Genomic DNA, 12,456 nt, shown 5'->3' with positions numbered 1-12,456 from the left:
ATATGTAGTCTTCATCATATCTGGTCTCAGAGTTATTTGGGGTCTTCAGCAGCACATATAGCAAAAAGCAGTGCCCAAGAGGAGGCTCATAAGTGTCTTTTAAAGGGTGGGTACTGAGCAGCTGCATTGGACAGATGTCTAGTCCGAAAGGCCCATGACTGATGCTGTAGGACCCCCTGACTCTGTCCCAGGCTCCGCTTGGCGTGGGTCTCTGCATCCCCCTTTGCAACATCAGAGGACCAGGGTTCTCTCAAGGCCCCAGGGAAGAAGACTGGGCTTCAGTCACTTTGAACCTCAGTCAGGGCCTGCTGCGGCTCTTCTGTTTGTTTGAAAACACACTTTTTAATGTGCTCGCTGGTACAGAGACCCCAAGTGTGCATCCCCAAGGAGGCTCTGATGCTTTCCGAATCCAGATAGTCAGACCTCTGGCAGGAAAGTGCACAACTATCTTGTCAACGGTTTGTTCAGACTGATGAAACGAGCAGCCTCAGACACACTTCAGTAAATCAAGCAAGGGGGACTGTTTAAGGGATATAGAAGGAAGTCGGTGCCCTTGGCTCTCAGGGCAGAGTGATTAGCAATGCTGTCAGATCACTCAGGATTGCAAGTTTTCGATCCCACAGTTCTTCTCAGAGATTTGAAAGTTTCAGAGGATGCCATCTGAGTGGAGGGCCGTTTCAGAACTCCTCCGGTCCTGGTATCTTGTTACCAAAGCTTGGTTAGTTCGGCTCATAGTGTGCCCAGTCAGGTGAATCTCATTAATCTCCATTATTCACTATTCAGTGTGATTGCTAAGGTACAGGGTAGCACACACGCAGACATACAGATATTAAAAGAACATGGAATTCAGCCAATGCATTCATAATCTGGCATTTGTTAGTTGATTATCAGGCCTTAAGCCCCAACCTTTTGATTCCAACCATTTTTCATCCTTCAACCCTGGTTGTTTGAGTTATCTCAGCTGAGGCCCCAGATAGCATGTGGCAGATGTTCATGGTACCATAATTGGATGATACTTTGGGAACATCAGGTACGGTGTCAGTGCGTTTTGCATGTGAATCATGGTGGCCAATGATATCTCCCATCCCACATGCCACTCTACATTGTGATCCTGCCACTGCTCCATCAAGAGGTGAAGTCTTTTTCTTTCTACCTCCTTGATTCTGGTCCATGAGAGCTTGGACCAATAAAATAAAGTAGAAGTCTACTGGTCTGGTAGTCTGCTTGCTTTCTCTTGGAACCCACTCTATGCTGTGAGGAGGACTTGGGTAAGACCACATGTAGAAAAAGTGATGTTGCTGGACCACCATGTGACTGATGGAGACATACTGAGTATTCCAGCCCAGCCATTTGCTCTGTTCCAACAGAAGCTCCAAACATCCCTTCTAGGCTCTATTTGAATTGTTGAACCGCAAAACTATGGGCTTGTCACTAGCTTTTGGAATGTTATGCAGCAATAAATAGCCAGAACATTCCTATTAGCTACCAGTAATTTTCTTGGTGTTGCATATACAACAGTAAATAAAATAAGCATAATTCTGCCCACATTTGAGTTAGGAGAAACAGAAAAATTAAAAGCGTAGTAGTAACCAGAAAATTTTAGTTTCATATCGTGATGAGTTCTATAAAATAATACACACATGCATACATACGTAAACAAAGGTAATGTGTATCATAAGTTCACGTGATATTCAGTGCCTCAAGGGGAGGTGGTAATTTAAGGTAGGAAGATCATGACAAAAATTTCTGAAAAAAATAACTGAGATATGAATGATGAAAGTAGCCAACCATATAATATCCTGAAGGTTCTAGACAGAAGGAACAGTAAATACAAAGAACCTTAGATAGGAATTACCTCGACATATTTAAGGGGGTAGCATTTGAGGTGGGAACAGAGACGTGGCCAGGGGTCTCGCGAACTATGCGGGGAGCTTAGATTTCACTGTATGAAAAGTAGGAAGACATTGAAGAATCAAAGGAAAGGGATAACCTAGTCTGATTTAATTTTTACGCCCGTTTTGGGGGCATAATTTTAGATTTACAGAAAAGTTGCAAAGATGCTACAGAAAGTCCCTGTGTGCCTCTCACCCAGTTTCTCTCATTGGTAATGTCGTATGTTACCATGGTACTTTGGAGAAACTAAGTAGCATCTGTACATTATTATTAACTAAACTCCAGACTTTATTTGGATTTTACCAAATTTTCCATGCATTTAGCTGTCATGCTCCTTTGTCTCCTCTGTCTAATGGTCAGGTGTCTTTAGACTCCTCTGGTCTGTTACTTTCTTTGTTTTTCGTGACCTTGACAGTCTTGAGGAATGACTTATTATTTTCATTCTGGTTAGTACCTGGAGAATGGATTATAGGAACAGAAGGGTGAAAGTGGGAAGAGCAGAGCAATGTGATTGGAAGTACAGGGATAGACAGTCTCCGCTTGTACCAAGTCTTCAAAACCTGGTGTGTATTTTGCAACACATCTCAATTCAAGAGCTCAACAGCCACACTGGACTGCATGGTTCTAGAATATGGGACTTGATACGCTCTAGAAACACCACTTTCCCAAACAAACAAAGAGCAATCACAAAAACCAAACTCTCTGTTAGAGTATGATAGTCTAAAAATTTAGATCACTTCCGGCTTCGTTAACAAGGTTAGGCCCAGTGATTTTTACAACCAATTTTCTTCCAGAGACTCTATCAGTCCATCAGCATAAGACAATAAGCCTTCCCCTACGGACTTGTTAATTGACAGGAAGGAATTAGCATATGCCAGGATTCTCTCGAGTAAGATGCTACATTCAGAGTCCTTGTCAAAATTGTAGCGAAGAAGGAAGATGCAACATCTGAGCAGAAAAGCAGGCTTCAGTGTCTACAGCTCCTCTTGGTTGGAGGGACAGACTTTGAGATGGGATCCAAGGGCATGCAGGGAGATGAATGTTCCAGGATTCAGACTGGGTATTAGGGAAGAGTGCCTTCATATGCAGTGAAACTAAGGAGACACCATAGACCCTGTTCTGAGCACTTGTCCTCCATGGCATTAACAAATGTAGATTGGAGCACTGGGGCTCTTCCAGTAAGACAGAACTTGGCATACATCTGCTGTGGTTGAGCACATTCAAGCCCAGAGGGCAGTATTATCAATTAATACTCACAGGGAACTAGAGCAGGACATGTTACAGTAGAAAACAGTGGGGTAGTAAAGTGACTCAATTGGAATGAGGGTGACAGTGAATGATCCACCAGGAGAAGAAAATCTAGAGTAGCAGCTCCAAAACCTTCTTCTCAGGACCTCCTTACATTAGTGATAATTATTCAGGACCACCCCTGAAAAGTTTTTGTGTTTCCAGATTATCTCGATTACTTCAATTAGAAATTAATTTAATCTAATTAAATTTAATGAGAAATTAAAGCTGAGACATTTAAGAATATTAAATAATTTAGCTAAAATTAACAATGACACACCCACTAGGTTTTAACATAAATAATATATTTTATGGCAAATAACTGCATTTTTCAAAATCATAATGAGAAGAATAGCCTTGCTTTACATTTTTGCAAATCTCTTGGATAAAGTCTTAACAGAAGACAGCCAGATTCTTATGTTTGCTTCTCCCTTTACTCTGTTGCAATAAAGGCATCACACAGCCTCTGGAAAACTCCAATGAACACTTGAAAGAGAATGAGAGAGAAAAAGGCAAGTACTGTCTCAGGGTTATTCTGAAAATATTTTTGACCTCACGGATCCTCTGTAAAGGACCTCCATGGTCCCCGAACCACCCTTTGAGAACCGCAGGGCTAAGGAATCAGATGTTTGGGATGGACAGTTGTAGCTTCTGCTGCTTCTCTTGCTGCTGGATGGCATGTTCCCAGAGGTAAATATGGCGTCCCTCACTCTTTGGGCAAGGGCTTTCCCTGTTTGGATACCAATATCTTTAAACACTGAAAGAAAAGAAAACACATCATACACCAAATGGGCCAACTTTGGTATTAGAGACTTTCATGTACTTCAGCTTATTTATTTCCTCTCAGCATTCTGAATTCTTCTTCCTAACAGAAATTTTCAAAGAAGAAGCTACTGAAGTTCAGAACTATAAATAACTTTACCTGTCCTGCACAACTAAGTAATAGCAGAGGTTGTCTCCCAAGAATATATGTTCTTCCCATAACACTCATTCTCTCCCCTTAACCGATAATTATAAAATACAGTGATAATTAGGAATCATGGGAAAATGAAGGTCAGTTGTGAACATAGTACAAATTAAAAAAAATAAAAAGACTTGAAAAAAGCTTGTGAGGAGGTTACAAATGAACAGAAGTCATAGGCCAAATGTAAGGAAAACAGATTTTTGTTTAATCTGCATGACAATAATTATAGCCAAAATGCTGGTATCTACTGAATAAAATTAAGGCTTATATGGAGAGCATCTTCTGGGCTGGGTGGTTCCATTAAGTAACAGAGAAATGGCAGACGTGGACACAGTCTGTGGAATAAATAGGCTCTGTCTTGGGGGAATTGAGGGAAAGGAGAAACCCAGAGGTAATCAGCCTGAGGCATGACTCCTAGAAGACCTGAATTGTACAGACACTTGGGGGAGCAGTGATTGGAGTCATTACAAGGAATTTCGGAGTCATCTCTTTAGCTGATCTTCTATGCATTTTATATGAATTCCATTTCAGTAAACCTATAGATGTCTATAAATAGTTTTCATGACTTTTTTAATGTGAAACATAACATTTCAAGTGTGTGGCTGATCTTATTTCATTATTCTTGCTGCCAGATTCACTTTATTTCTGCATAAAATGGTGACACCTTGGGTTATTGGGTTGGTTTTTTCTTTGTAAATAACTCTAGCACTCTCTTCTGATAGGCAATTCAGATTATTACTTATGAGGGCCATCAAGCTGCAGATGCATTTAGCTGCATCAAAAATAAAATACCATTGCCTTATGATTCATGATATGCCCAGACAGCTTAAATATTTTAGTATGTATAATATATTTTGTCACTGTAAGTCACTTTCACAACTGACTGTGCAAGAAGTTATTAGCTGGTTGCCAATATTTTCTCAAATTTGAATCCACCTGCACGGCATTTGCCAGACAGTTTCTGAGCCTAAATCACGTAAGGAATTGCTATAATGTATATAAGAATGAAAATACATCTAATGTTATTTACAACTAAAATGAAACAAGCCCATAATGCTGGGGCTTTTTTTATCATATTATAACCACACATGGCATGAAGATACAACTGTGTCACACTTATCTATCATCATGATGAAATTCATTTATTTTCCATCTTTTTTTTTGAGCGAAAAGGGAATTTATGTATTTATTTATTTTGTGTGTATCTATTCTTTTTCATTTCTTTTCCCAATTAAGTTGTTACAGAATATTGAGCAGAGTTCCCTGTGCTATCCAGTAGGTTCTTGTCGGTTATCCATTTTAAATATAGTATTTATTCTCCATCTTGAAGGTCAAAGGATGGGGTAATAGAAGGCAGAGGGAAGCTATCTAAGTGTTCATGTGGAAGTGAGATAGAAATTCAGCCCTCAGGACTAGGATATCTACTAGGGATTGTATCAGCCCCTTTATAGAGGTAGGGAGTGTTCAGTTTACAGTCCAAGGAAATAATCAGTTTAATTACCATGTCTGTTAGTTTCCTACTGGTGCTACAACACATTACCACAAGCTTATTGGCTTAAAGCAGCACAAATTTATTACCTGATAGTTCTGGAAGCCAGAGGTTCAAACAGAGTCTTCAGAGGCTAACATCAACGTGTGTGTCCCTTCGTTAGGCTCCGGAGGAGAATCCGTTTCCTGGCCTTTCCTAGTTGCGGGGAGCTGCCCGCATTTCTTGACTCCTGGCCTTTATCCTCCATTGTCAAGTGTATCATCCAAACTCTGCTCCCATCCCCCAGCACCTCTGCCTCCCTCTGATGAGGATTCTCATGGTTACAGACGTTCTCCAACTTACGATGCTTCTGCTTAGAATTTTTCAGCTTTACGATGGTGCTGAAGCAATATGCATGCGATAGAAACCATACTTTGAATTTTGATCTTTTCCTGAGCTAGGGATATGAATTAATATACTCTCTTGTGATGCTGGGCCGCAGCAATTAGCCACGCGATCATGAGGGTGAACAACCCATTCTGTACCCACTCAACCACTCTGTTCTTCATGTTGGTTTTGTTTTTTTTAATTAAAAAAAATTTTTTTTCTTATTGGAGTGTAATTGCTTTACAATGTTGTGTTAGTTTCTGCTGTACAGTGAAGTGAATCAGCTATATGTATACATATATCCCTTCCCTCTTGGAACCCCCTGCCCCATCCCACCCATCTAGGTCATCACAGAGTGCCGAGCTGAGCTCCCTGTGCTATACAGCAGGTTCCCGCTAGCTGTCTATTTTACACATGTTAGTGTAATCCTAATCAATCCTAACCTCCCAATTCTACTCATTTTTGGTACAGTAGTTAATGAATTCAATGAGATAGTCAACACTTTATTATAAAATAGGCTTTGTGTTAGATGATTTTGCCCAACTGTAGGTTAATGGAAGTGTTCATGGCACGTTTAGGTAGACGAGGCTAAGCTGAGATGTTCAATAGATTAGATGTTTTACCTGCATTTTTGACCTACAATATTTGCAACTTACAATGGGTCTATCAGGACATCATGCCATCATGAATCCAGGAAGATCTGTGTATGGAACCTTCCAGATAATTCAGGATAACCTCACTATCTCAAATTTAATCAAATGTGCAGTGTCCCTTTTGCCATGTAAGGTAACATAATCACTAATTCTGGGGATTAGAATTTGTACATCTTTGGAGGCCATTACTCTGTCTGCCACAAGGGGCTTGATTATTGATTGTGTTATAGATATTGTCATAGCCTACTAAAACATTTTTTGAATGCTTACTTCCTACCAGGTACTGTGCCATGTAATAAGCACAGATTTTGCCCTCTGGTAGCTTAGAGTCAAGCCTGTTATGAAAAGTGTGATGGATAATCGTAATGCCACCTGGCAGTTCTAAGATAGTCCCGTCATCCAATTACTCTTCCACTCTTCTGGGCCAGAATTTTGCATCTCCAGCTCTCTCCACAAATCCCCACCAACTCCTCCCTCATCAGCTAATAATTCTACCTTCTACCTCACCATGAAAATCAAAACAACTGGAAAAGAACTTCTACCGTCTTCCCCCACATCTAGCCACTTACCATTCTTGTGCCCCAAAGTTTCAGGAATCATGATCTCTTCTTTGCCTTCTTTTACCAAAGATAAACCGTTGGCACTTCCAAGTCTAATCTTCCCACGTATGCACCGATACCCAGGTTTTTTTTTTTCATCTCCTAAAGGATATCATTTCAGTAATTCTGCTAAATTTTCTCCAACACTGAACCATTCCCATCAGCAAACAAGCATAGTGTTATTTCTCTTCTCTTAAAAATAAAAGTTCTCTCTTGATTTAATATTGCCCTCCAGCTATTAACTCATTTCTCCTCTGTCTTTAATGGCAATATTCCACAAAAGAATACACATACTCCTTTCTCTCCTCCAAATCTCTCTTAAACGTATTCCAAGTACTGTTTTATCCTCTCTGCTCTAGTGAAACTGCTTATGTAAAAATATTGCTAATAACAGCTCACGCCAATATACTAATTACTACATGCCAAGTGCTTTATAAGACTGTTTAGTTGTTTATCTAATCCTCAGAGCAACCTGCGAAGTAGCTGGTAAGAAGTGGAGGTGGGATTAAAATCCAGGCAGACACCTCTGAGGTCCATCTACATTCTATCACCTCTCTCACTCACCTGTAATCTCCATATTCTAAATATAATTATCAAGTATTGGTCCTTGTCATCTCTAACCTATCAGCAGCATTTAACAAGTTGATTATTTCTTCCTTTTCAAAAATCTGTCTTCCATTGTCTTTGGGACTCCACATCCCCCTGATTTTCCTTCTACCTCATTGGTTACAGTTTTCAAGAGGAATAGGGCAGATAAACACATAAAACATGTCTGGTTCCTTGTCCTTAAGGCTGTGATATTTCGTTATGCAGGAGGTAAGCTGGTGAGCCAGTAATCTTTCTACAACATCCTAAGAGAGATAAATTCAAAGTTCTGTGGTGTTTAGAACCAGAAGTTACTAATTGTCCTGTGGAACTGTGGGCATTTTCAAGGAGTGGTACTCAAGCTACATTTTAAAAAAACTGAAGTATAGTTGATTTACAATGTTGTGTTAGTTTCTGGTGTACAGCACAATGATTCAGTTATATATATATAATTTTTCAGATTCTTTTCCATTATGGTTTATTACAGGATATTGAATATAGTTCCCTGTGCTATGCAGTAGGACATTGTTGTTTCCCCATTTTCTATATAATAGTTTGCATCTGTTAACCCCAAACTCCCAATCCAACCCTCTCCCAAACCCCTCCCCCTTGGCAAGCACAAGTCTGTCCTCCATGTCTGTGCTTAAGCTACCTTTTGAAATATAAATAGGAGGCTGCCAGATTGAGAAGGTGCATAAGGTTGTTCTAAGCTGACTGAAAGCATTTGTGAACATAGAAACCTATGGATGTTTGAGAAATAAGCTCAGTGTGGTTATTTTACATCACTCCTTAATTTGATTTTGAATTAGTACACCTGGAAATTAGGCTAAATTGCTAACAGAAACAGCAACATGCCATTGGAGTACTTTTCAACCGTTTTCAGCACATGCACCTTAGATCCATACAGAGAACTTTTAATAGATATTGCCGCCCAGCCTGCATTCGCAGTGAACCTGGTTTAATTTTTCTGGGGTGGTACCTGGACATTGGCGTTTTTGCTCCCCATTTTGAGTCCAATGGGTAGCCAGAGTTGAGAACCATCGTGCTAGAACATAAGCAAGGTTGGGGAGGATGAGCTTGATAACAAGCCTGGAGGCCAGGTCAAGGCCAGAGCTAAAGACCTTTCAGTACCTCCTGTACTGAGGAGTTGGGACTTTATCTTCCAAACCAAGTAAGGTGAAAGAAGGTTTTATGCAAGATCACAATGTGATCAAATCAGTGTTTTCAGAAAAAAACTAGAGAATGGTACGAGGCTGGGGGAAAAATATATAGTGGTAATAGCATAGGCAACTCTTGATGATGTCTGGGCCTCTTGTCTTAATTCTCCCAGAAGCCACCATAGTGTCTGGATCATTTGCTAAGAGGCTAAATAAGGGAGATATTTAGGAAGGTAAATATTTAGGATTTGCTGATTGGCTGGACTGTTGATGGAGAGGATTTAGGCTTTCTACTTTGTTTTAATATAAAGACTCAGGATGTGTTTTATTCTGTTTTGAATTTAAGTTTGTAACTTCTTGAATATGACTGGAAACAAGGGGGGGAACTAGACATAACATATCTGAGTTGTTTGAGACAATCAACTTGCCTTCGGAGTTGGAGGATTTCTTTTGTATTGAATATAAACCTGCCCTGTAGTTTCTTGCAAAACAATGAACAGTCACAGATTGAAAAGTGGATTAAATCCTACTATGGCCCGAAAACAGCATCTGAGGCTTTTGTTAAGAAAAGGCAGAGTGTGTGTCAATTACACTTCAATTTTTAAAAATGCATTACAACCATCCAAAAAAAAACGGAGAGGAAAAGAAAAAGTTATAGGAGGGTCTCGGCAAAACCCAGGGGGAACTAAGGTCATAGAGAAAGAGAGAGAGAGAAGGCGGAGAGAGATGGGCTGCATTTTATTTCAACAGCCAGTATGGCACATCCCACACTGGCCCTTGGTTATTCCTCAAAGAGGCCCACATTCTCACCTCAGTACCGTTACACTGTTTGTTTTTTGTGCTGGGAATATTTTCCATCCATAGTTTGGCATAACTTTCTCCCTCCCTTTATTCCAGAGTCCTGCTCACATATTACCCAATCAGAGACATACTTCATATATCAAACCCCACCCCCCACCCCATCAGTCATTTCACCCCCTTTCTCAGTTTTTTTTCCCCCAACAACATCTATTACTACATCTAAGGAATGAATTATTTCTAGAAATAAAAGCACTGTGGGCACAGAATGAATTATTCATGGGAGGAAAGCATCTTAGTCCAAAAGTTTGTCTTATGAAAAATCTCTGCTTTGAAATCCAAAAGGCCAGGCTGAAGTGTGGATGTTACCAACTCATTTCCCGGTAGAATAAAAATAGATAATAAACAAGCAAGAGTAGCTTGGAAGTATGTGAGCGTATTGGTGCTGTGATAAAAGGAAGAAAAGTAAAAATTCTGCAAGTTGAATTTTCAGAGCTTTTACTTCCTCAACCCCTAGATGGTTCTGACAACATCGCAAGCACATTCTCAATTTTTATTCTATGAACACTTTATTCGTGAGAGGTGCTACCATTCGGGTCACCATGAGAGAGATTTTAAGAGAGTGGATAGAAAAAGCAAAGTTCTTTTGAAGCCTGAAATCATATCTATAGTGTTTAGTATAGGATTCTGGGGAACTAGGATGATGTGAATTCAATAAATAATTGCTGAATTCACTTATTAAAGTGTTTTCTGAGAACCATCTATGTACCAGACACAGCATTAGACCCTGGTCGTGAGAGTGAACTGAACAGACAGGATTACTGCCCTCACTCAGCTTACAGTTTACCAGAGGCAGACAAATATTTAAACAAATTATTACAAAGTTAATGTGTCACACAGTGTTACATAGTTTATGCATTCAAAGTAATAGAGGTCAAGACAGTCCAAACTTTTGGGATGTAAATGAATGGAAGTATTAAAAAATTCTTATATATTTCGTTTCTGAAGATAATAATCAAATGTATCAAATTAGCTCAATCTTAGCACTCTGGATTTAGTAGAAATAGACCCAGGACCAGAAGGATATAAAAAAAATAAGATTTATTTCCAGTAGAGCTGCATTGGGGGACATAGATTGGGACTGGACTTGGAATTCAGGATTTGGGATTCTCTGCTTTTTCCAAGTCCAGACCTTGGGATCTAACCAAGGGGGGAATGAGGTTTGCACTGACTCTCATGGTGCCAGGAAGTGTAGCTTGGAAATGCAAAGTCCCAGGGATGAAGACTTCCTTAGTGATGGAACACAGAGAGTCAAAGCTGAAGCAGTGGAAGGGCTCTCCCTCATAAAAAAGACCTCAGACTTGGTGACGCACGTGTCCTTCAAACTTTCGACAATCTCTCCAGTCGGACAACTGGACAACTCATTCCTGGTGAAGAGCCCGTGAGATAGAGACGGGTAGAATCCACTTGTTTAATTCTTCCAAGAAGGCAGAAATTTCTATTTTCTAGCCTTCCAGAAAAGAATGAGATGAAAAGGATGATTCTTCTTACATTATGGGTCCTTTAATTGCCATTTTAGGTTTAAGTTACCTGCAAGATTTTAAATTGTCAACTTCCCCTTTACCCCTCCTTGTGATAAATAATCCTCCTATCAATGAATGAAGACGCTTCATTCGATGGATTACCTTATGCTACTTACAGATTATAGTCTTCTCAGTAAATACCTATTAATTGGGCTGATGTTCTTACCAGCATTCAATATTAGAATGATATTAGAATGATGTTAGATGATATTAGAATGATATTAGAATTTCAGTATAAAGACAGGCTAGTGAGTGAAATATACTAGAGTCAGGGGTCCTTTTAATGCCCTTTAAAACACAGCATGTCGGTAACGGGCTATGGCACTACCTCAGGACCATCCGGGGGAAATTCTTTCCATCCCACGGAAATTCTGTGTTGTGTCACAGCATCAATTTTTAAATTTTATTTCCTACCTGCTTACACTTCATTACATTATAATGTATTTTACACTAGTTACATCTACCAAAACTCATTTTCTTTGACAAATGATGCAGACAAGTTTGAATTGCCACAGTTTACTCTAGTAAGGTTCCTAATCACACCATACGTCAAAACCAATAAATGCCATCATGCAATGGTATCACGTTTACATCTAGGCTTAACCTAGTTTTAGCCTTGGGACTAGCCAAAGTCAAAGCTGTCAAGGTAACGTCTCAACTGGTTCATTTCTCTCTTTTACACATATATTTTCTGCATTTTTACTGCCATAGTTTTTACTACCCCTCTCTAATTCTGTCTTAAGATTATTTCATAGCATTTCCAGTTCTGATGAAATTCTAGGTATATGTCTCCAGAAGAGATACTACACTCTGAAACTTTATTCTTTCTTCAGAACATAACACTCTTTCACTTATTCCTTTAGGCTCTATTATTCAGAAATTAACATGATCTATCTGTCTGTCTGTCTGTCTATCTATCTATCATCTATCTATCTATCTATCTATCTATCATCTATCTATCATCTATCTATCTATCTATCATCTATCTATCATCTATCTATCATCTATCTATCTATCTATCTATCAATCATCTATCTATCATCTATCTATCATCTATCATTTATCTATCTATCTATCTATCT

The sequence above is a fragment of the Eschrichtius robustus genome, chromosome 3 (genome assembly GCF_028021215.1).
Source record: "Eschrichtius robustus isolate mEscRob2 chromosome 3, mEscRob2.pri, whole genome shotgun sequence".
NCBI lineage: Eukaryota > Metazoa > Chordata > Mammalia > Artiodactyla > Eschrichtiidae > Eschrichtius > Eschrichtius robustus.
The sequence above is the reverse complement of the archived record's forward strand: the minus strand, read 5'-3'. Positions refer to the sequence as shown.